This window comes from Terrapene carolina, unplaced genomic scaffold, assembly GCF_002925995.2.
Source record: "Terrapene carolina triunguis isolate 2854851 unplaced genomic scaffold, T_m_triunguis-2.0 Scaffold97, whole genome shotgun sequence".
Taxonomy (NCBI): Eukaryota; Metazoa; Chordata; order Testudines; family Emydidae; genus Terrapene; species Terrapene triunguis.
Genome location: NW_020664448.1, coordinates 19,093,972 through 19,120,197, shown reverse-complemented (window position 1 = coordinate 19,120,197; position 26,226 = coordinate 19,093,972). Strand labels below are relative to the sequence as shown.

At 39.7% G+C, this 26,226-nt stretch overlaps 1 protein-coding gene across 2 annotated transcripts in view; it reads right to left on the bottom strand.

The window, feature by feature from the left end:
* The window catches only part of CNTN5 (contactin 5), a 968,120-nt gene that overhangs the window by 690,200 nt on the left and 251,694 nt on the right, over nucleotides 1-26,226 (bottom strand). For both annotated transcript variants that reach the window (XM_026651597.1, XM_026651598.1), the window contains exon 2: nucleotides 12,811-12,941. The gene's annotated coding sequence lies outside the window, so the exon portion shown is untranslated. The remainder of the gene's footprint in view (nucleotides 1-12,810; nucleotides 12,942-26,226) is intronic.

Genomic DNA, 26,226 nt, shown 5'->3' with positions numbered 1-26,226 from the left:
GAGGCTGATGAAGCCTATCTGATCTTTGCTAAAAGCTTTAGCGTTGATACCAGTAAAAAGGACCTGCAAGAAGATTTGCCTGAAGAGTTATCCGTATGCCCACCACGTTTATTTCTTTAGTAACTGCCTCACAGAGGACTGTTATCTTGAACGTGAAGCAGATAAGGAGGGTTGATTTTACAACAGATAACTACAAAACCATGCTATCGAAGATGCATGTCATTAAAAATGTATTTATGGAAATTGAGCTTTTTTCCTTCTCTACCCTGCACCCCAGGTTAAGGATTCAAACTTATGTAAGAACTTACTCAATTCACATATACTTCAGAGACTATTTCTTCAGTGGTGAAGGACTTTCTCTGATGCCCTGAATGTGAAAAAAGGTGCTGCAAATCCCCCAGGAATCCAATACTTTATTTTTCTATTCATGTTACACTAGGAACCCTTGACATCGTAAACATTTGTATGAATCAAGGGTAGGCCCATACCAAGACACGGCATATGAGCCCCCTTGAACCTGGGGTGAATGGTGAGGCATATTCAAAATCCAGATCTGGAAACTGAAGTTTCCAGCATGAGCCACTAAATGAGATTAGCATTATGGCACTTCAGTCACATATGAGAATGGGTTGATGTCTTTCTCTGGAAGGGATTTACGTAACTTCATTTTTTTTTTATCCTTTTTATCCTTGCTCTGTGCTTCCAGTAAAGTTATTGTTTATATATATTATATATATTTCACTGCAATTAATATGTAAAAAAATTATATTGCATTTCTTTCTTTCACTCACTGAGGGCTTTCAAAAAGCACTATGGGGAACCATATTTGAACATCTCTCGCAAAGATGGGGATGGAGTTGCTCTCAAGAGTCCTGCCCAGCCCTGACTCCCAGTGTCCAGGAATACTCCTCCTGCTGCAGCACAGCACCCATCTCAAAACCTCCTTCTTTCAAAATGCAAGAGCAGGCTCAATTCACAGGATGTTACACATCTCAGGGACTTTGCAGTGTCCTGAGGGCTAATTTCGGTCATTAATAGTTTTGATTTGTTACACATTATTCATTCAGTTTCTTACTTTCTGAAAATGTCTAAATCATAAACCATGTGCTCTGCTACTATTTACTTCCATTTTGTCCTCTATATTTTGTCACTTAGCTAAGAAATCAGTTCTCTCCCTACCCCTAGTGATATTCATTTAGACAGAGCCCACACCATGGCTGAATGGAGACAAACTTATTTTTCTTCTATCCAAATGTTGATGTTTTAATAGATGGGCATCGTTTTGTGGTAACAGGGTGATAACTAATTTACTTACTTGTTTTTAAAATGACTACAGACTCTGAATTCCATTTCACATTTGGGAATGAATACATCATTTTGTGTTAACATCTGAACAGAGATGGTTTTTAAATGAAGGCTGAATTACAATATGTGCAATGCAACAAGATTGGACATATGTTTTATTTTTAGTGCTCCAATAACACCAATCTTAGATATTCTGGTAGCACATCAGGAAAAAGGTCCCCTTGTTATTTTAAATCAATATTTTATTGAACAAATTTTAGAAAGAACAAATAGAAACAAGTGTTCAAGATACCTATGGGTACACTTCTGTGCTGCTACAACAAATTGTTGCCTGGTATTATTTAATATAATCTATTTATGGTTGCCTCTACAATGCACTAGGTATTTTCCAAACAGAAAGCAAAATGCAGTCTGTGCTCTGAAGATCCCATACATTATAAATAAATCATAACAATTCATCAAGAAAAAAGAAGAGTATTCACACTATGTATTAATCAGACTGGAAGCAAAAGCACTGATTACCAGGTCAAAGGACAATACAATTAAAAGTAACTGTTGTGATTTGGGGTTTTTGTCTGTACCACTTCTGAACTAAGTATCAGAGGGGTAGCTGTGTTAGTCTGTATCCACAAAAACAACGAGGAGTCTGGTGGCACCTTAAAGACTAATAGATTTCTTTGGGCATAGGCTTTCGTGGGTAAAAACCCCACTTCTTCAGACGCAAGCTTCTGCAAGATGCTTGCCTCTGAAGAAGTGGGTTTTTTATCCACAAAAGCCTATGCCCAAAGAAATCTGTTAGCCTTTAAGGTGCCACCAGACTCCTCGTTGCACTTCTGAACTGTGGATGATTTTATGGAATTGTATTATGAAATTACTGTGATATGGGGAAACCATGAGTTAGCAGGGTTGTGTCATGTCTCTGCTGGGCCAGGATAATGGTGAATGATCAGTACTCGATAATGGTCTATTCAAAGTAAAACACCTTGGGACAATGGGTTTGCTCCAGCTGGGAGAAGACATGTCCTTCTCTTGTTGAAGGAAGAGGGGTTTGGAAGCAATGGAAAGTTACCAGGAGGCAGAACAAAAGAAGCAGGTGACACCAGCAAGAGTCTATTATGGGAATCACAGGGCAGAACTGGGAGAGAGTCATTTTGCACCAGATTAAATGACGGAGGCTGCTGCAGGAGCAGGGTAGGCAATGAGGCAGAGGACCCTGCCTGCCTGCCTAACAGAACACAGATGATCCCCTAATGGCCCCCCAGAAGGATGAGCTAGTGAGGAGCATTGCATTTAGAATGGCTTATTGTTTTGTATGAACTATACTCTCTTTTGCTTTACATGATTAAGGATAAAAGAGCATAAAGATGTTAAACTGGACAAAGTGCACATATGTTGACTGCTTTATAACTGCTGAGTGTGCCTGAGAGAGCTAAAATGTAACCAGAAGCTTCATGTCTTTGAGGTGGAGTTTGGAGAAAGAGGTGTGTTTAAGTACTGGGGAGTCTGAAGGGTCAATGCTGCACCCAGAAGGGGTAAGCCACTAGAGACTGGGTTCCACACCTGGTGGGGGGTGCCAGATAGAAGGTCTGTACCCTGAGAGTGTGCTACGTACCCCAACACTGAGTCAGTGGCTGGAATCTGTTCATGATCCAGAAATTTAGCACATCCCGGGGGATCTAGAACACAGGCTTGGATTCCCTTCACAGCAGTCTTAGTGGGTAGCTGCAAGGGAGCACTCGTGAGGATCTGTGACGTGTATTCCGAACTCATTAGATCCAATAACAGGAGAAATAAATGAGAAAAAACATTAAGGGACATAAGGGAGGGGAAGGAAAAGAAGAATACTGTGGCCCTGATTGACAGGTTTTTTAAGTCTGCTTTTTGCCAGCCTCCCTGTGCAAAGCAAGACAAACCAAGAGGTTCCAGCTCCCCAGACAATTCCCCAGCATGAAGGAATCTGATAATTATCTAGACCTTCCATGAGAGCTCCTATGCTTTTGAATACCCTGCTCCTGGTACTCAGGGCAAGGGCCATTCCAAAGAGAACAGGGGTGGGGCTAGCTGCCACAGCATCAGCCAATTTCCAGCTGCTGGAATGGTCCCTGCAGTCTGCTCTGTTTTATGCTGGTGACCTGGACAGTTCCTCACCAGCCTGTGATCAGGAAAACATAAAGATGGCTTTAAATGCCACATTTGCCCTCTCTCTGGCCCTCTGCTGTGTTCAGCTCAACCTGAATAGACAATCTGGCCCTTTATATTGCAGGTTCTCCAAGTATCACAGAAACAAAGCTAGAGAAGTGACATACTGATTCAGTTTAATTTTACGGTCCTGATCCAGTTGTTCCTACTTACACAAGTAGTCCCTTTGAAATCAAAGGTAGTCTGCATGTGAGTAAAGTTACAGGATCGTGTCCTTTAATATATGATAAAAACAGAACTTGGAAAGTATGTCTGAGGACTAATCTCTGCATTCAGTTACACTAATCTAACATTTTGGAATTACTCTTGATATACATCAGTGTGAGAGCAGACTGTGGCTCCATGTCAGCAGAGAATTGCCATATTCAGTGACACTCCTGAATCCTATCCATCTATGTATAAAGAATTCCTATTTTGTCACTTGGCAGAATACACTGATTCCGGATATTTGAGGTTATTTAATTTTCCCATATTTTGACAATAAGCTGTTGGGTTTCCAGTTATGAGCACAAATCTATTTTGGATCATTGGAGATGTTTATTACAACAATATTGATGTGTGTAGCTGAAGTCCATACTTACATAAAATTGACATAATAAAAGATGAAAACCACTGAAGGGGCCAATTATGTGTGACTCTGAAAATCATTAACATTAACTAACAGATTTATTGACGTGTAAAATGACTTGAATCAGGTGGTAATGGCAAATTTGATAGGATGCTGCATGAGAAATGCCATTCTGTAATTCAGTCTGCAACTTGTTTATTTGGTGTCAAATATTAGATTTTAGTATTAACAATGTACACATGAATTTACAATACAAACTTCATTAGTGAAGTGACAAAACACCAATACAGTACACGTTACCCCCCATCTCCCCACAGACTATTGAGAAGGGAGTTGGACTATGGGTTAAAAGTGATTTGGTAGGTAACAATGGACTGTCCCTTACATACTATTTTGTGTTTAAAATGTACAGTATGATAGGGCAGGAGCCTCTGAATTATTATTATTTTACAAATACAAATAAATAAAAATAATTAAATAATTCCTCCTGTTGCCAAGGCCACTTCTCCAATCTACAGTCTAGAAAAAATATTGTCTTTAAATTAATAAAATAATATATTTAGACCCTAATCCTCCCAACATATACAGACTTAACTTAATGCAAGCAAACAATCCCAATTACATTACAAATACAAATGTTTGCAGGACTGGGGCCTTAAATGTGGATGCAAGTCTTCAAAAAACTGGACTAGAAAAAAAAAAACTCACAGGAAAAGGGTTTGTTTCATGTTTGAATTGAATAACAATTAGAGATTGTCAAATAGCAGGCTCAAATAGAATTATTTAATCAAAGCTTATTGATCAGAGATTAATATAGCAAGAATAGATCCATCACCACTCTTAGTGTAAGGTAAAGAGCTGGTCTCTGTGGGTATGTCTACACTGCAATTACACACCTGTGGCTGGTCTGTGCCAGCTGTCACAGGCTAGCGGGACTCAGGCTAAGGGGCTGTTTACTTGCAGTGAAGATGTTCAGGTTTGTGTTGCAGCCCAAACTCTGGAATCCTTACAGGTCCTAGAGCCAGGGCTCCAGCCCAAGCCCAAACACCTATGTCACAATTAAACAGCACCTTAGTTCAAGCTCCACTAGCCTGAGACAGCTGGCACAGGCCAGCTGTGGGTGTCTAATTGCAGTGTAGAGACACCTTGTCTCTCTCTCCTTTATAACTGGTGGGGTGCTGACAGTCTGCACTCCCAAACGAACTTCCCAAGCCTTTGTCCTTGTATAGCGTGTTAGATAAAGAAACTTTTTGGAGGGAAAAGTACTTTCCCATGATTAATTTACCACGTGTACTGTTTTCCTAATTAATGATGGAATTTCTTCTATGTCCTCAGTTTACCTGATTGATGAGCGAAAGGGAATCTCTAAACCAGTCATTATTAACAGTTGTGACAACCGACAATTCTTAATGAATTAAAAACAATTTTCAATGGGTCATTATTTCATCCATTGCAGAACCCATCTTCAACAAAAACCATCCCTCATCAATTACCCAGTATCCCTTTTCTATCACTTAGTTTTGTTTATAACATACTTTTGTAGACACTTTTTGATAATTTGAAGGGTCTTTTTCCCTGGAGACTTGGATTCCAACAGACCTGGAGATGCTGAGGATAGTTAGATACAATTGGCCTTGGCAACAGGAGGAATTATTTAATTATTTTTATTTATTTGTATTTGTAAAACACTCAATCACATGAAATTCCTCAATACAAGTCAGATATGGGTTAAGAACCTACACTTTAGGCCTTAGAATACAGACACACTCTTGCTAACATTGAAAAGATTCTGGGAGAATAGTTAATAGGCCAGTTAATTTAATATAGACGGAAAAGATGACTAAAAAGGTTAATATTTACAAACATGATAGATTTCCTGTCTTTCGCCTTCTAGCCAGGCGAGAAACACCATGGCAACAGCTCCTCTCTTATGGGATTTTGGCACTTATACTTCTGGTTCCAGAGCACAAGATATAAAAAGAAAAGTTATACACATTTTAAAATATGAAATATTTTTAGTCCAGGTCCTGTTCACAATTTGGCTACAGGTTGTGCCAATTCGTAAGTATGAGTGGTTTTCTGCAGCAGTCATTCTCTGAGGATGGGCTTTTCAAAAGTGCTCAGTGTTGGTCCAACTCTGCTCCCCCTGAAATCAATGGAACTATCTAAGGGTTCTCTGTTGCTCTGGCCCATTCCTAGTATAAAATGAATGATCCTGACATTTGGCTGGTGTGTGGATCTCAGTATGAGGAATACAGGTTGAACAGAAATGCTATAATGTTCATCAATACTTTTATTATGAATTTCAAATTGACTGCATTTCATGAAAAATACGGAGGCCCTGCAGTGGTCAGAATAACCTCTTATTTTAGGGTTTTATACTGCTGCCCATCACGGTAATATCTGAGCATGTGCCACACAAAATAGGAATGCCACCACAACCTCAAAGACACCGTGAAGCTACTGTCTTAAAGGTTAAGATGCATAGCTCTACATTTCCCACACTAGGGGAGCTGGCAGGTGGAAAATGGACCCCTACGGGTGGTGCAGCACACACACAGCCTCTGCTTGCCTGGAAATTCCAGCTCTTGGTGCTCATTTTATTTATTATTTGTATTGCAGTAGCACCTCGGAGACCCAGTCATGGACTAGGACCCCATTGAGCGAGGTGCTGTTCAAATGTAGAACAAAGAGGAAAATCTCTGTCCCAGAGAATTCACAGTCTAAGAAACCATCTTGGGGTGAGGTGGCTCAAGCAAATCCTTATTCTTTTACAGATCACATTTTGAGATGTATGAACTTGGCTTCTTGTATGTTATATGATTTATAACAGATGTGACTGGTCAAATACATCCAATTACCTAAAGTAGTAGTATAAGGAAAACAAATACAATAGCAAAAAGCAGTGAACCACTATTAATACATGCTAATATTAGGCATTTCATCAGGCAGTGGTAGGGTGACCAGACATCCTGATTTTATAGGGACAGTCCCGATTTTTGGATCTTTTTCTTATATAGGATCCTATTACCCCTCCACCCCCTGTCCCGATTTTTTACATTTGCTGTCTGGTCATCCTAGGCAGTGGTGAGCTGTAAACAAATATATGTATGGATTCAGATTCATACATTCCAAGGCCAGAAGGGACTATTGTGATAATCAAGTCTGAGCTCCTGCTTAACAAAGGCCATAGAATTTCCCCAAAATATGTCCTAGAACAGATCTTTTGTAAAAAAACATCAATATAAGGCCGGAAGGGACCTTGAAGGTCACCTAGCCCAGCCCCCTGTGCTGAGGCAAGATCAATTGTGCATATGCCTCCCTGACAGCTATTTGTCTAACCTGTTCTTAAAAACCTTAAATGACGGGGATGCCACAACCTCCCTTGCAATACTATCACAGTGCTAAACTATCCTTATAGTTAGAAAGTTTTTCCTAATATCTGACCTAAGTATCCCTTGCTGCAGTTTAAGCCAGTTACTACTTGTTCTACCTTGAGTGGACGTGCAGAACAGTTTATCACCGTCCTCTTTATAACAGCCTTTAAGCTATTTGAAAACAATGATCAGCCCCCCCCCCCCCCCCCGTCCCACCCAGTCTTCTTTTCTCAAGACTAAACATGCCCATTTTTTTAAACCTTTCCCCCTAGATCAAGTTTTCTAAACCTTTTAGCATTTTTGTAGTTCTCCTCTGGACTCTCCCCAGTTTGTTCACATCTTTCCCAAAGTGCGTCACCCAGAACTGGACACAATACTCCAGCTGAGGCCTCACCAGTTCCAAGAAGAGTGGGACAATTAGCTGCCATGTTTTACATACAACACTCCTAAATGACATTCACCTTTTTTTGCAAGTGCATCACATGGTTCCCTAGTTTGCTTCTGAGAATGTCTTGTGGAGCTGAGTTAAAAGCCTTATTAAAATCAACATATACCATGTCCACTGCTTCCCCCATCCACTAGATCAGTAGCCCTGTCAAAGAAATCAGGTGGGTTTGGCAATGATCTGTTTTTGACAAATCCGTGTCGGCTATTACTTATTACTCTGCTTATACTGATTGGTCTATAATTCTCTTGTTCCCCTTTTAAAGATAAGTACTATGTTTGCCCTTTTTCAGTACTTTGCGGTCTTACCAATCCTCCATGAGGTTTTGAAGATAAATTTCTAATGGTTCCAAGATTGATTCTGCTAGTTTTTAAGTACCTCAGAATACATTTTATCAGGCCCTGCCAATTTGAATACATCTAATTTATCTAAATATTCTTTAACTTATTCTTTCACCAGTCAGGCTTTCTTTCCCCTTTTACCACAACAGGCTCTCTCAAGATATTTTTGACATTATCTGCTTCGGGCAGAAATGCCCACAAATAACCTCTTGTGATCTGGCATTTCGCTCTGGTTAGAACTAAATGGGATGGAGAACAGGGATACCCATAGTAAGCTTATTTTAAATAAGGTTTGGTCCAATTGGGGGCAAAAATAATGGTTGTCTCTTATTCACAAGTACTGGTTCTCATCCGTTGGAACAATGGGCTAGATCTTCAGATATGACTGAGGCATACAACACATACGTCAGATGTGCGTGTGTGTGTGTGTAGATGCGTGTGTGGCACGAAATTCATCTTTGCACTCTCCCAGCCCCACATGTCCTAAATGCAGTCCCAATCCCCAGTCATAAATTACACGGTCAGCAAACAGCTTCAAGGCGCCAAAACCATAGCTGGCGATTAGCAGCGGTGAGGGGCAACCAAGCCCTACTCACTTTTCTCCAGCTGTTTCTCTTTTATGGGAGATGGGTTAATATCGAAACCTTTATGCTGGCTCTATACTGTAGGAAGATTCCCACTTAGATTTGGGTTAACCCTCTCCCTCCCCCAGGGCAAAATACGCTGGTTTATGGCCAGGATCCTTGAGCACAATGACACAAAGCTGCTGCAGCATAACATGCCCAGGGCCGGCTCCAGGCACCAGCCTGGCAAGCAGGTGCTTGGGGCGGCTGCTCAGGAGAGGGGCGGCACGTCCAGCTATTCGGCGGCAATTCAGCGGACGGTCCCTCAGTCCCGCTCGGAGCGAAGGACCTTCGGCTGAATTGCCGCCGCAGATCACGATCGCGGCTTTTTTTTTGGCTGCTTGGGGCGGCCAAAACCCTGGAGCCAGCCCTGAAGATGCCTAATGGATAAATTATTAGAAATGGATATTCAATGCTAGTTCTTGAAATGCTCACATAAAACAATGACAGACTATTTCATTTGTGTGTAATACTTTATTGGGTTTGCTTATAGCAGTTACAGAAGACAATTTTTTTTAAACTCATAGCTATGAGTGGATAGAACTTCTGGCACCTACCCAGACAGGTCACCATGAGCTGGATAATGTGACAATCTGTTATCATTAGCTCGGTTGGAAAGGTTCTGAAGACACTAGAGAGAATTAAATGACCTGGAAAACTCAGTCTATGGAAAAGTCTATTGTACTCATCTCCGTTATTTCCATCTCTACGCATCACTGGGATGGTGGAACAGCATGATTTGTAGTGGTGAAAAATATAAAAGGTCATTTTTCAGTTTTCCTTTTAGCCAGGACAAACCACTGGAGGTTTGCTAATCTTTCCCACAGAATGTCTCGTTCTCTGAAGATTTTTCCATGCACTTAATATGTTAATCTTTGAAAAATCATCACGTTTGGAAGAAAGTGAAGAGCTCTCTATTTAAATAGCTAGCAAATGGTGTTTCTATTTCTGTCCTTCAGTGTTATGACTACCAGTATTTCCAGCTGTCTAAAATAGTAATGTACAATAAAATACACTACATATCTAAGTTTAGAAACTGGTTTTTGCTAAATATTGTGATTATTTTCCTTTGAATTTTTAAGGCAAGGGAAGTTTCAAAACAAGAGCATTCTCCTATTGAACCTAACTACTGTCCCCTGCAGTTTGCAGCAGCTAATATAGAGGGAGGCTGTTAAAAAGGATTGATATACAGTATTCTCAAATATATCTTGATGGCCACTGAAGTCTTCTTTTTGTGGGTTTTTTTACACAGGTAATAATTTTGCTGTTTTGTCTGGGCAATTGGTTTGACATAAAGGGACAGATGTGCCCCAGCTACTGTCTGTGCATAGCACCAGTGTATGTGACAGTTCCAGCTTTAAGAGGAGTCCCCAGCATGAGGAGGAGCCTCATGTGGAGTAAAACCACAGCAGCAGCTCCTAAGTTAAGCACCCTGAGTCCCCAGTATACATAGCAGGGGAAAGGAGGCAAGGCCAGGGCATCCTTATGCCTCTGTGATCCCTGGCTGAAGGGAATGACTTTTGGAGGCCACGGGCAGGCAGTATAAAGTAGAGGAGCCCAGAGTCTGCTATAGTTCACATTGATGAATGGGGTCAATCCAGAGCAAATGAGGATCAGGGAGTCAAAAAGGTGGTTAAAAGCCTTCCTTACAGACCCACTGCTTGGCACGGGTCAGGACCTAGCCTGAAAACCTGCCAAGATGTAGTTTTCCCTCACATCAGTGGAAGCAGAAGCAATGGCAAAAACAACACAACAAAATAATCTCTTTCTTTAAGTGGCAAATTGGAAATTTATTTTTCATCCTCAGTAGAACTAAAAGACGTAACCAAAAAATGAAGTCAATGTGGTACATGGAGTGTCAGGATCTGGTCTCTATTGTCTATATTATTACATAAGAAAGGAGGCATAGTAGTGCAAACCCAAAATACTGTATCTAGAGCTGGGCAACCCAAACCACAGAATCCAAACACACACCTAATTCTGAATCTGGTCCGATCCAGATACTCATTCATCTAGTTTTTATCTTTATAATGGGCAGAAATTCTAGATCCAAACACTCTCAAACTTTAAAGGAAGTTTAGAGATAAGGTCTGTAGCTAAACGTATGGACACGGTGAATTTAAAATACTGCACAATATTATTGGTGAGCAGCAGTTGTTTTCTATTTCATTTTTTGTGTTGGTATCAAACTCCTCTTACCAGCTATAGTATATTGCACTTTGCATTAATATTTAAGAGAGGGAGAGAGCTTTTCACTTTGTAGATCATGGGAATCCTGCCATGGGTGTAAATCTATAAAAATGTACTGATGCTGGCAACTCTCCAACAATATGCATTCTTTTTGAGAGGGCTAAGTTAGTGATGGCTGTCCCAGTTGCCATCAAAATGTCTGCTTCCCAGGATCTCAGGCTGGCACTCCTTTTAATATATAGATTATCCTTCAATAAATCTCCTCCTGATAGTAGGGCTAGTATGCAAAATGCATCTTCAAGTTAAACTGTCCATCTTTCAGCTGAAAGCTTTTAGTGGTTGCAACAACAGATCGGGTGCAAGAAAATGAATGAAATTGTATGGTATTTAAAGTGACACTGTGAACCTACTCTTGGTGGGTTCATCAGTTCTAATTCAGTTATGTCTGTTTGGAGTGCACCGTCTGTCTCATTTATTTCAATAGCTTTCTATTCTTTCAATGTAATTTTCAATTAGTTGAGTAGGCAGGTAAAACATCTGACATTACAACAGTGAACTATGCACTTCCAAATCTGTTTGCACAGGCATGTGTTACACTTTAACAAGCTCCTTATCCCCAACCTGGAACTATGGTTTATTAATAGGTCAGCAGAAAGGTTCTTCTCAAAAATTAATGAGAGGCATTTTGAACTACATGAACATAATTCATTCTGCTGGTGAATGATGAAGTACACCAGTTAACAGGTAACCATAGACATTTACTCTTTCATTCCATTTCCATCTGCTGATGCTTCCTCAATAAATGTAAATTGGATATCCATCATCCATCTGGATAATGAGCATCAGATCCAAACGTCTCTTATCTACAGCTGTTGTACTGCATTGCTTTGCATTGAATTAGGCAAGCACCATGCATTTGACCTGTTCATTAATGCAGTATCTTGTATTTACCTGAATATGTATGAAAAATCACCTGAACTTAATTTCAGTATGCACGAGGTTTGCTCCTGTATTTATATTAAACACACATATAAATACACAAATATACACACACAAGTATATAACATATGAAAACAAACACACAATTCCAGTGGGCTTAGGTGAAATTTCATAAATGATATGGGCCTGAACCAAAGTGCTTTACCTGAACGTTTCCCTGTGGGTAAGGTACGATCTGAATCCGAACTTTGCAGCTGATTCCCATCATCTCAATAATAGAATGAACGAAAAGCCCAGGTCCAACCACATTCAGACTCTTGGAAAGTTGAGACGCCAATACAAACTTGGTGTCTCAGGGCTGTCTCTAATAGTCTTCAGTAACTGTATTTAATAATCAGTTGCTATTTAACATGTAATTGCAGTCTTATTAAATTTGAACAAATAGCTGTTTAATGAACAGTTAGATGCATGTTACAACAATTAAAATGTAACCAATACATTTCCAATAAGTAAGTGGTATTAATTTCTATATACCAATTGACTATTCTTACCATAACAAGTCTAAACCTGCCATAGGATCCAAAGTTCCCAATGAAGTGAATGAGAATTTTTTTTAAATGCATATTTCCCCGGCAGGCACGATCAACTTGTTCAATCTAAATTACCTCATTTAAAATAACTGTTCTATACATTGCTCCCTCTGACCATTGGATTTCTGATGGCAATAGTCTCAGTGACTGGCTTCAGTTTGGCAAGTACATGAATGCTTGGGTTCAGCACACTTACACGTTTGAAATAAACTTGGTTTAAACATCCTCTATACCTGAATTCAGCTATCAGCTGTATGGACAATGCCCTCAAAGGGAAATGATCTCAGCAGATAGTCCTTGTATGAGTGAAAATTGATGAAGACAAGGTGTTGAGTTGAGTCAAAAATTAGTCCTTTCAGGTAATCTGTTGAACAGAAAAAAAGTATATTATGTTATATTTGGAGTTTTCCATCATCTAATCTTTCTTTTCATATGGAGATTGTCAGCTTTGTTATTTGACTTTCCACTATGACATTATTCCTGATATAATCAGTTAATGTTAATTCTGCTCTGGGGGTCAGTAAGATCCAGGTGGCATCTCCCCTCCCCCTGTAGCCTTGGGGGGGGGGGGGAGGGGAAATACAGAGAAGAGCTAGAAGAAACAGAAGCAGACAAAGCAAAGAACTTTTTTTACTTTTGACATTCCAATGAAAACTGTCCGATGTTCTGACTCTCTCTCTCTCTGTGCTGATGGGCCATGTGCTCTAATCCTCCACCTTCCTGATCTCTTCACCTCAGCTTCACTCTACAGCTGCCTCTCCTTACACACTTCTCCCCCCACTCTGCTTTTCCTTTCCATTTAGCTCCTGCCCACCTAACTACCCCCAGTCGCCCCAAAAAACATGGGACTAACACGACATTTGCCACCATCACATTGCTTGCTCTGCTTATGTGTTAGATTCCTGCCCCTATCCTATGTCTGTCTTGTCTATTTAGATAGTACGCTCTATCACTGCCTGGTACAATGCAGCCCCATATTTAGCTGGCCCAAAGACCCTGCCAATATACATATGTTAAATAATAATACGCAGACATTATATGTTGGATATTTGGGTGTATTTTTTGAGAGCTGTATTCCTCTGTCCTTTTCCTGAAGTAGCTTTGGCCTTTTTTGGTGACCCCTTGCAGATAATATATAAGTACAACAGCTGCTGATTATTTTGGTTTCAAATACCTGGTTTAGGATACCCTACTCTAACCACATACCCTTGTGGCATCATATAAGCTCCCTGGCCCAGGAAGAATCAATGCCACGTCAATGAGTGTCAGGCCCTTAGCTCAGGGCACAAGAAACTTAAGCACAATACCATAACAAAGGAGTTTCTCTGCCTCACATAGGCTTTTCCCTCTCTCACCCCTTGCCCTGTCCCATGGAGTCCCACAGAAGGCTTTCCACTCCTTGGAGTTCTCATTCTCCAGACCATCTGTCTGGGAGTCTTCTAGTAACTAGGATAATTCCTCTGTTTAAGGACCTGCTACAGAAGGCTATTTACTCCCTGTAGTTCCCTAGCTTAGCTGAGCACTTGCTGGCCTTTATAAGGACCAGCTGCTCTTCAGGCTATCATCTGACCCTTAGCCCCACAGCTTTAGCTGGGAGGCACATGGAATTGAGTCCATCTCTTAAAGGATGCACTTTGTTGTGGGGAGAAGGATATGCTATTATCAGCACAGACACAGAAATCCTTTTGGAATAGTGCCAGATTACTTATCTACCTTGAAAAACAAAAATCTGCTTAGTGTAAGTTTTTATCTTGTCTTCTTACCCTATTATATATCTACACACACACAAACACACACACATTTTAATCTTGCTTCATTTTTAGTAACTGCCTTAAGAAGAGATGGAACATGTGTTTTTGTTCATTAATGAGCCACAAATTTCTTTTCAGAAATAAACTTTTGTTGAAAAATTAAAACAAAAACAAGCAAGCATAAAAGAGTAACCTTCAGCTCTGGCCTGAATGTCACCATCACTGGACACATTGATGGAAGAAACCCACAGTTTGTAAAAAGTTGTCAGCTGATAGAAACATCTGCTGATCACTGATGTCTGCAGAAAGTGTTCTATACAGTCGGTCTCGGTAATTAGAATGAAACAATAAATCATGCTTTTCACTTTCACAGCCTAGTAATCCAACGGTTGCAAAATATTTCACAAACATTTGTTAATACAGCCTCACAACAGCTCAGCTGCAGACTCTACCCTTCCCTCCTTCCCCAAGCCACAAGACTACTGGTGTTGTGGAGTGAACAGGGAACTGAGAGGGGAAGGAGGTGGAGGAGCAGAGATCCACAGACAGGCTATATGGCAAGAGTCTTGCTCTGCACTGCTGGGCAGTCTCTCATGGCAGCATGCAAGCCTAGTATCCATGTTGACTTGGCTCACCACTTGCAGCTTTACTCTGTGACTCTCTGGGGAGGGTGGGGAGAAGGTGTCACCGAGTGCTAAGTTGACAGTTAATGCAGCTTCACATCTCTTTATCATAGCCTGTGATTTATCTCTGGGACAGTCTGGAGGTAGGATACTTCTTAGTGCAGTTTCTACCCTCCCACACAAACACTCCTGCCCCTGACACTTTTTCTTCACTACCTTGTGATCACATGCCTATTTGACAAAGTGGGAAAGGCAGCCTCAAGGAGGATGGAGGAAACTCAGCTGCTTCACCTCTCCATAGGAACCCGCTAACATTTTCTCTGTGGATTCACTCCTCTCCACGTCGCGCACCAGCTGGGAAGATATAGGTTGTGGGGAGACAACTCTCACAGTATCTAGATGCCTTTGAATTCCCACAGTGGAGAGTGCTCTAGCCACTGGGCTATGGGACTTGCCTCTTGAAACTGTTTCACTGTATGTAAATATTCAAATAGTCATTGGGACAAAGAGAGTGAAACTGTGGGAGATCCAAGTTCATGTTCATGTGCTAATGATTAATTATTTGTACTCAGCAGAGCTGCTTCAACTGGAGAGATTGGGACAGCCTCTCCACTGTATACCCCATAGGCAAGTGGCTAAGGCAGCACTCCCTTACAATGTAGTTGGAGTTCAAATCCCTTCTCCACATTAGGTGAGGGGAGCAATTGAACCTCGATCTCCCACATCCCAGCTGAAAGTCCTAACTAGAGGGCTAAAGCTTAACAAGGAGGATCCTCCTCTTGTCATTTTGTGAATCCGGCCTTTGAAAATGCCCAGCAACAAAATGCTTCCAGTCAAATGAAATGTTTTGTTAGGCCCCAAAATGGAGTTTTTCAATTCAACAATTTTTTTCAGAATTTGCAAATCTGATTGAACCCAAATCAAATTTTATTTCTGGTTTTTCAGAACTGCCAGTGAATTGAAAAAAAAAATCAATTATTTGCATAGGTCTAGTTACACTTGCTTAAAATATTTTATCATCCTATCTACTGATATCAAAAGTCTAGGAAAAATGTAGTAATCCTTTGAGGGAAGTCTGGGACTGTAAGTGGAGTTCATGGCAAACAAACATGCTGCTGAATTCAATGTCTACTGAAATGTTTTCGTAATAAATGCCTAGTAAAATAATGAGTAGGCGGGCGGGGTGGGTGGTTTGGATCCTTGGGTTTAGATTCCTGGGTGTGGTTCAGAGCCACTTCTATTCTCAAGACAGCCATCTTAACCAGTAACAGAAAAAATATAAAGTTAGACATCTATAGACAGTAAGTATATTAAATTCTAATCAAGGTTCTGAATGTGCTAGGTTCTTCATCATGCTGTGACAAATTCTGTATCAAGGCTCCCTGAATATTGTGTCACACGAGTGCTGCATTCAGTAGCAGACTGTTAATTTTGTGGTAGCCCAAGTGGAAAACGAGTCATAGAGAGCAGTTATCACTGAATTAGATATTAATATGAACAACACAATCAGTACTAGAATTGTTAATTCAATAAACTCTGGTGGGTTTTGCATTTTTTTTCTCTCTCCATAGATCACAGAGATGTTCAGCAAACTGGAAATTTCACAAGTCAGGTGCTGTAGTCTGGTTGCCAAACTTACGGATAGTGTGCTCCAAAAGCGATAGTTCTTCCTTTCTTCCTGTCTTCTAGGATAGGATTCCAATGCCACGCCCCTCCAACCACACTGCTTAATGGTTGGAAACTTGCCCTCACCTCCTTCAGCATGGTTTGACAGGAAGAGGTGGAGGCATCCTTTAATTTATTATTTCCTTTCACCATGTGATCCAAATATCAGATTATTATTATCAATTATTAATTATTATTATTTATTGGCTGCTCTAGAGCGCTTTTCACCAGTAGATCTCAAAGCACTTTACAAAGGAGGTCAGTACCATTATCCTCATTTGTACACATGTGAAAACTGAGTCACAGAGAGATGAAGAGAGTTGCCCAAGGTCACCCAGAAGACCAATAGCACAGCTTAATGGAGGTGAAGTTTTTAATGAGCCTCTCCCTCAACCTGCATGATCCAATGACCTAAGCAAGAGTTTGGTAGAGCAAAGGGACAGATTTTGGTAGGGCAAATTCTGCAGTGGGAGCTAATTCCCAGAGTTATCTCTGCAGCTGCAGACACACAGATTCTAATTTGAATATATTAAGAATAAAATCTAATTAATTACATTAAATTTAATAAATAAGCCTCAATGCTTGAATCTTAATCACATGATGTGGAGATGGTTACAGGTGACATGTTTTTTGGCTACTGTTTTCTGCTTCTCTGGGGTCAACACAGTAGCCTCCGGGTAACAAACAATATAACACTGTACGCATGGTTTGGGATTTCAATCCTCTAAATCACAAGCTAACAAACACAACCTTGTTACTACGGCTAGTCACACATTTTTCTGTGCATCCTGTATCTTGTCAGAATCTTATCTCCCCTAAGCCCACTGTCAGGGAACCAATCTCACTCTCTAACACAATAAAGAAGGGGGGGGGGAAATCATGAGAGAGAAAGTTGGCTAGAACTGTTATTACAGACTTCACTCCCACTGGATCTTAAAACTCTGTGACAGGGACGTGCTGCTGCACCTTTCTACTGAGAGAGCTGCCACTCCTGCCACCTCTGCTGCTGCCGCTGTCAGTAAAATAACACCTCCTGAAAACCAGTGTGGTGTCATTGCTGGTTGCCAAAAGTTAATAATCATCTTGTGACAAACTCCTCTGAGGTAGGCTCCTGTTATAGCTGTTTCCTTGGATTTAGCTTAATTGAGGCAAATACTTGTTTTCAAGTCACATTAATGGAATGTGGGGTTTTTGTTTTGTATTTTTAAGACTCAGATGAGTTTTCGCAGATGTGTGTCACTTTGCAGTGGGAAAGTTAGAGATGTGACTAACGCAGTTTTTTGGATTCATCGGGTACCAAATAACATGGATCTTTATCCAACGGAAGCTGAATATGCATCCTGTTTACCAGGAGTCCTGGAGAATAGCCACAATCTAAGGAACTGAGGCTAAATGCTAGTTCAGCTGTGTTGACTCTGCTCAATTTTACTTACTTCAGTGTTTCCAGAGTGCACAGCTCAATAACAATGTAATAAATTTCTACTGCGCATTCCATTTGAAACGCTCAAAGTGCTTTACAACTATCAATGCAGTAGGAGTCAAAATTGAGACACCCAAAGTTAGACCACGCCTTTGAAAATGTGGGTCTAAATGGTTTCCCAAAGCCAGGCAGTGAGTAACTGTCAGAAACAGTAGTAGAACTCAGGTCTCCTCCTTCCTTAATAAGCAACTACAAGAAAAGAGATGTAGAAATAAGAACCCCAGCATTCACAGCCCTTATTACTAATAGAGGACAAAACGTAACCACAGCATCTTATAATCAGAATCGAGGATACTGGAGTGCAGGATCGCAATCAGTGCAAAGTGATAAATGTTGTGTTTATAAATGGTGTCCATTGTGCTTCTGCCATCGACTTAGCGGGGCTTCACCAGACCCGCTGCTAAATCAACACAGCTGCATCGATCGCATGCCAATCTACCGATAAGAGTAGACATTGATAATGAACTATATTATATTACAGGTATTTATTTGCTAATTGATCATTGATAATGCTTCTATCATCATATTGGTGCACATTCATAAGAACAACAAATAATTAGCACTAAATCTTTCCCCAAACTTCAAATAAACATCAGTGTCTTTTACGCCCTAAGAAAAAGCAATATTAAACAGATGCATCTTGTACCATGTCCTGCAAGTCACCAAACTCTGATCCCAAGAAGTCAGACATTCCAGAGCAAAGGGCCCTCCACCAAAAACACTCTGCTGCCCTCTCCCAGGAATTCAGCCCTGAGGACAGCAGGAGCATTCCAAACAAGCACAACTGTTGGAATGGGATGTAGGCAGTTTCTGGAAATAGCTGGTTCACAGTCCATTCAGGTTAACATTGTCATTGTTTACAAACAAACAAACAAACAAACAAGATATACAGTCTGTGCTGTATCCTAACACTGCTTTATGTTAGGTACACTGAAATCTAAACAACAGTCTGCCTGGAAACTTAAAAATCATCTTTTTTTTTTTTAGATAGGATACCACTTGTGATAGGCTGACATTTCCTATAAATGAGGATTATCTTTTGAGTATCTGGGATGCTAACACAGAGCAGTATATCATGTTTAACAATTAACATCAATATTTATAACACTTTTATGTACAGCAAGTTGTATCACATTAAGAAATAGCAAAAAAAAAGCCACAGTAGATTTATTATTAGAGATGAACAGCAGCAGCAGGTCGCCTGCTTAAAATTCAAATTGTAGCACTTTTGAAAGGAAATGCTGCTTTAACTAGCTTCTTGCTTTTAAACCAAAAGGCTCATGGTTCTTAAAATTTCATCCTGTTACTCTAGCCAGGCCAGTAAAACGTACTTGTGGATTTTGGAAGGGGGGATATGGGGCAGGGGAGACAATACGTTTATGTGATTCTTTCATTATTTTTCTATCTACTCTAACTGGTATTTCAAGTATTTGAGGATTGGGTTTTGAGTCCTTTCAAGACCTAAAAGTTTAGCTATACCAGCTACCAACAAAAATATTGTAGAATGTGAAGAGTATTAGTTGCAAGAAGCTGGATTTAAAGTAGTTGCAGCAGACTGGGTGCCTACAGTTAATATACAAATTTGCAAAACACTGATGAATCTCATGGTAGACAACTGTGATGTATCTGACTCCTTGTCAAACTTTCTATGAGTTCAGCCAGCTTGAGATCAAACACATCTTCTTTATATGTATCTGTGTCTGGTGGTGATTTCTTTTAAAATGCTTCAGTTACACATACACACTATTACAAATATATTGCACATGGTGAGTACATTTAAATTTCCCCATGCATACAAACAATGACTTTATTACACCACTTATATATGCACAAATCAAAAGCTGACAAGTGGAAAAGATATGTATAAAATCGTGAAAGGAACTTGGCTTTATGATGAACACACATATGACTGTATTTGGCATTAAGTTAGAACGCGCATGTAACTAGAGCTCTACCAGAAGCTGATATCCCCCTATTTGAAAACTTGAAACAGCAGAGACCAGAAAAAAAGCTAACTATCATTATTCAATGACTCCTGCAGAGAACCCTCATACAAACCCTGAGGTAAATATGAGTATCCTAGGAGAGTTCCTGAGAGCCCTTACCTACCCGAACAGGTCCTTACTCCTGTGAGAAGTCCTATTGACTTCAAGGGTTTTAAGAACATCACTGAAGGTCAAGATCATCATACAGTGATAGCAGCCGTATATAGTATGTAGATGTAGACAGCTAGGATAAACTACATTAGATCTAACCAACCACAAGGACTATACTTGATGCAGTCTCATTACTACAGCAACACATTGAGTAAACCACTATCTTTCTAACTCCTGAAGTAATTAAATCACCACAGAGAAGAATGATTGAACAAGTCCATATTCATATTGAGATAACATTTTGCCCTGCTTTCCTCTATTTCAGAAGACATATTAACCATAGAGGCATTCTTTCTGTATGTTTATTTATTGTACTTTAATGTTTAGATAGATAGATAATCTCTGTTATAGAAAAAGTTAAATATTTGTGAAGTCAAATGAATTTCAAGTCAAATAACTTTCTAAAACAGAGAGAAATGGATTTTGATTTTTTAAATACATTCTAAATTTCCTGCTTAGATAATTCTATCTATCCGAGTACAACTCTTCCATTGGAATAGTATTACAGCCATGCAAGTTCTGCCCCTGGAAGGAATTTCAGACAGACCAGTACTGTTATTTGAATGAAAACAGGAGGTTTTGAAAATTACATGGTATAAAGCTACAACATTTTCTGTGACTTTTTAATTCATATATAGTTGCTTTTTCATTACCTCCGGTGCTTACATAAATAAAAAGAATTGGAACTGGGGTTCAGTACTAAATACCTCTTCAGAGACCTAACTTAAAAGGTGTCAGATTTAGTTTATACTTCCTGTTTTGACTAAGCCAGTTGTGACTTGAAGGAGTACCATGAGACAGGCTTGTTGTGATATTACACCTATTTATCTTCTCTCCTTTCACTCTCCCAATGGTTAGATCAAATCCTCTAAATTTACAACTCATCCCGTTTCTTAGACTACAGGATAAAGAAAGCAGTAGAGCAGATTCAAGTGCTTTCTCACTTAAATATCAGTAAATCTGAGATATACAGCAAATATCTCACATCTAGGTTCAGGGCTGCATTAATTATTATTGATTATGTATGTCTCACAGGAGTAATCCAAGATTTCTTGCTTTGTACAAGCAACAACTGTCTTAATTTATTTTTAATGGAAACCAAATTGTTAATACAGTGGTATGGCTTGTGTGAATTGGTCTAGGCTAAGGTTGATGGTGGGATGGTAATTGTCGAAATAATGGCCTCTCAGAGTTGGTAAGACAACTCCCACCTGTTCATGCTCTCTGTATGTGTGTATATATATCTCCTCAATATACGTTCCACTCTATATGCATCCGAAGAAGTGGGCTGTAGCCCACGAAAGCTTATGCTCTAATAAATTTGTTAGTCTCTAAGGTGCCACAAGTACTCCTGTTCTTTTTGCGGATACAGACTAACACGGCTGCTACTCTGAAACCTGAAATAATGGTGGAATTCCTCAAGGGCTTCTTTGGAATCCCACCATCAACCTCAGTCTAGACCAATCCACACAAGCAGTGCATTTCCTGGACACTACAATTTCCCCATGTTAAGTATCCTCACACCTTTTTGTCAACTGTCTGAAATGGGCCATCTTGATCATCACTACAAAGGTTTATTTTTTCTCCTGCTGAAAATTGCTCATCTTAATTAATTAGCCTCTTAGAGTTGATATGGCTACTTCCACCTTTTCATGTTCTGTATGTATATATAGCTCCTTACTATATGTTCCATTCTATGCATCTGAAGAAGTGGGCTGTAGCCCACAAAAGCTTATGCTCAAATAAATTTGTTAGTCTCTAAGGTGCCACAAGTACTCCTGTTCTTTTTGCAGATACAGACTAACGGCTGCTATTCTGAAAAGTATTTTCTGTCACCATCCTTTTGATCTTCAGTGACAGAGAATGGCATGTATTTTCTAATAATGACAATTTCTTAAACTTTTCATTAGTCCCACCCTTTCGTTCAGCAGTGTTTATATCTACCTACTTTTCAAGTGTTGTGGTGTGATGTGATTACCTCTCTAAAGGAGATATTCTAAAGGAATACAAGAAACATTAGAACCTGCAAACATTTAAAAAGAGAGACTTTTTAAAGTCTTTTTAATCTCAAAAAGTACTTGGCTCAATTTCATCACAGTTTTCATGATGTGTTCTAGCTGTCAATGAAATGTAGCCCTTTACATTTTATAGAATATTTATAAGGAGGATTTTTTTTCATTACTGATTCATTAAAATCCAACATAGAATGGAACCATATTTACCATGGAGTTACTATATAAATCTACCACCTCTACATACAAAGCCAAACAAACACACTTGCAGAATGCCAGCTGCAACGCTGTTCTGATAGCTACAAAAATAGCTCTCTACCATGTGAGTTAAATGAAGAACTCTGTTAAGTATTAGCTAGAGAAGGCCCCTTATTTTTATTTTATTTTTTTTCTAAGCAGCTGCCAAACAATAGAGGGCAACATACTCCCACACACACTGCTCTCACTGAAGGAAAGGATTTATCAGATGAACAAGTGAAGAAACTCCCACACAGATTATTAATAATTCTATTTAAGAAATTGATATTCATGATAGAAGGATCAGGCACTAATAAATCTACTACTAACTTTGTTGAATCCCATTTTTTTTCTTCAAATTTAGCAGGGACATAAATTTTCAAAGAAGTTTATCTATGTGGAAAATGTGAACCGTTAGTAACAAATCATTTTGAGCCTAGAGGAAGACACAGAAACATTAAGATAAGCTCAACAATTCAAATCCAGGTGAAACCTTAATGATCTGTAACTCATAAGATTTGGTTAATTTTCTTCACCCTTTGCAAAAGCTTTGCCTTTGACAGTAAATCTTGCAATGTTTAGGCCAAATGAATTTTCCAAGCCAAAGTGAAAGGGTTGCTATTATGGAGTTTTAGAATGTAAGCTAGTGAAACCTTAACTATAGAGCAGCTACTGCCTCTCCCTACCAATAATAAAACCTTTTAACTATGACATCTATTCGTTGTATATTATATATTGTATATAAAGCAATCTTCCCCTTCCCATCTTTTGAAAAGCCTTGAACCAGAACTGATTGCCAGATAACATAAGTGGACTATTTCCTTATTTGTACTATTCAAGCTGATGTGGAGTCAGCTAATGAAGTTGATTCCTAAAGCATTTTAATGCCCCTTAACGTCTGTAAAAATAGACTAGAACTCCTTCTTGGAATTTGTGCATTCAAATAAAATCTCTGCTAAAAAAAAGCCTGCGGATATTCTTACACACTGAGTGATGAGGTTAATACAATGTTGTGAAATTGGGACTTCTCTCCAAGAAACACACTCTAAAAGACAATTTCCCTCTACCCAAAAGCAAAATAAATCGCTGCAACAAAGAGAAATGTCATTTCAGTGCAACTCCCAAGAATTCTAAGTCAAGAACAGCTGTGAAAATTGAAATGCAGGTGCTGAGTTCAAGAAAAACAAGAATCCTTTGGGGGTGGGGCTATGTTGTAGGGCTTGTCTACATGGCCCTATAGTTTGGACTAAAAGGGTGTGAATTGCAATGTGCAACGAAGTGCTGCACTGTAACTCCACCATATGGATGCTGCTAGCACAAACTAAAAGGTACCTAGTTCATGTCGCCTACAGGATTATGTTAATGCAAACAAGGTACCTTTCAGTTTGCACTAGCAACAGCCACACCGGAGAGTTACTGTGCAGCACTTCAATGTGCACACACCCTTAGTCTGTACTATAAGGCCATGTAGACACTGGTCCCCTGGGTGACCTTGGGCAAATCACATGGGGCCAGATAATTAAATGTTCATCATCACCCACAACTGGAGCCAGATTTTAAGAAGAGCTCAGCAGTGCTTATGGTCACTTTTCCAGAGCGCAACACCCACCCTGCCCTTTTTTGAAAATCTGGTGACTTGAGTGCTTAAATGGAAGCTGGGCAATTTTTGAAAGTCTAGCCATTAATTCCTCTGTACCTTAGTGTCCTAGCTGTAATTCCTTTCCCCTGCCCTTTTTGTGTCTTGTTCATTTAGTTTCAGAGGGGTAGCCGTGTTAGTCTGGATCTGTAAAAAGCAACAGAGAGTCCTGTGGCACCTTTAAGACTAACAGATGTATTGGAGCATAAGCTTTCGTGGGTGAGTGCCCACTTCGTCGGATGCATGTTATCCGACGAAGTGGGCATTCACCCACGAAAGCTTATGCTCCAATACGTCTGTTAGTCTTAAAGGTGCCACAGGACTCTCTGTTGCTTTCATTTAGTTTATTATCACCCGGGGGCATGAGTTCTCCCTTATTATGTATTTATAGCACCTGACACAAGGGGGCACCAATCCATAATTTAATACCAACATATAAACAACAATATGGGATTCATGAGTAAGATAAAGTAGCATTAACGGCTGTATTTGAAATTTAAAACAAACAACTTGAAAACAGAGATTCTGCCAAGAAAGCAATACATCTGTTCAAAAATCACACTAGTTATATTTAAAATTTAGATTACACCTTAAAGTACCTTTATCCTCAATATCAATCAAGCTTCATACATGCTGGTAGTTGCCATCTTCTAATACACACATCAGTATAAATATATCAGGATTTTGGGATAAGTACATTAGGATCGCCATACATACCCAAAGATTAATCTCTGTGTTAGACCTCAGGGGCACTGCTATGGCCTGCCTCTGAGTCATGTGTATCTGCTTGAATCTAGAATGGACTGTGGGCTGCTCCAGAACTCAATCACAAGCTCCACTGCGTATTAGATCTTACATAAGGTAACAGAGAACTAGCAACCATTATCTGGAACATCAGAAATCACAGTAGGATGAATGATACAGTTGTCTGAAATCCACATCGATTACTCTGCAGCATTAAGACAGAATGAGATTTCAATGACTAAATTGCTGCTCTTTCAATGAGGGGGTAAAATTAACATAATTTAATCTTAAAACAAACAGTTCATATAATTAAATCCATGAATCAAATTACTTCCTTAAACTTTTAAATCCTGGGAACACCGAAGGCCGGCAATGCCCATGCTCTATGGAAAGTTATTCAGTCTGGTTGGATTTCAACATAGTCTATTTACACAGAATATATATTCACAATTCGTATATCTTCAGCACATCTGCACCTTTTAATTTGCTTGCATGTCTGTGAAAAGCTCTTTCTTGCCAGTCTTGTAAAATATGACAGCCTGACATTTTCTTTAATTACAAATCCTGATGTGTTTAATAGCACAAAATTGGCCTCCAATTTGACAACTCTCTCTTTTAAAATCAATGGTTAGACTCTAGGGCACCAGCTTGGTCATCAAGATCAATATTAGAAAAAATATAGCTTGTCAAGACCTCTTGGCCTTTTATTGATTCAAATAGGGAACTGCTAGCAGATTGAATAATGATATTACAGCTCTGTCCCAACAAACAGAGTTCTATTTCATTGATTTCAGTATAGGCAGACAAATAACACAAGTATAGTCCAGTTATCCTAGACACGGTAGCAAAAGCTGGTTGAGAGTGTCCAAGGGAAAAGAAAAAGACCATGAAATTTTATTCATGTTTGGAAGATTATAAGATGCTCAGCATGAAAACTGCCAAATGAAGAATTGCACTTCCATTTCTTCCAAAAAACAATTTACACCTCATTTGCTAACCAGCGCAGAGAGAATGTATGTGTTTGCGGTTTTCTTTCCCACCCCTGAAACACCATGAGTGTTTATTTGTTAAAACACACAGCTGCTTTAAAGGATCGCGTCTTTCCTGTGAAACCCAATCTATGCTGGGAAACCCTCCCTCCTCCTAAGGCTGAGGTGCCAGGAATAGCTGTGGGAAGGGAAGTTCCTGGCAGCACAGCTTCAGTGAAGCCATACTTACAGGGAACTGGTGGAAGCAGGGCCTCCACACTAATGACTCTCTTAGGGTATTAGAGAGACAAGGTGGGTGAGGTAATATCTTGTGGGGATGCAAAGTTCCATGAGAGGGTAAGGGTCACGATGGGACA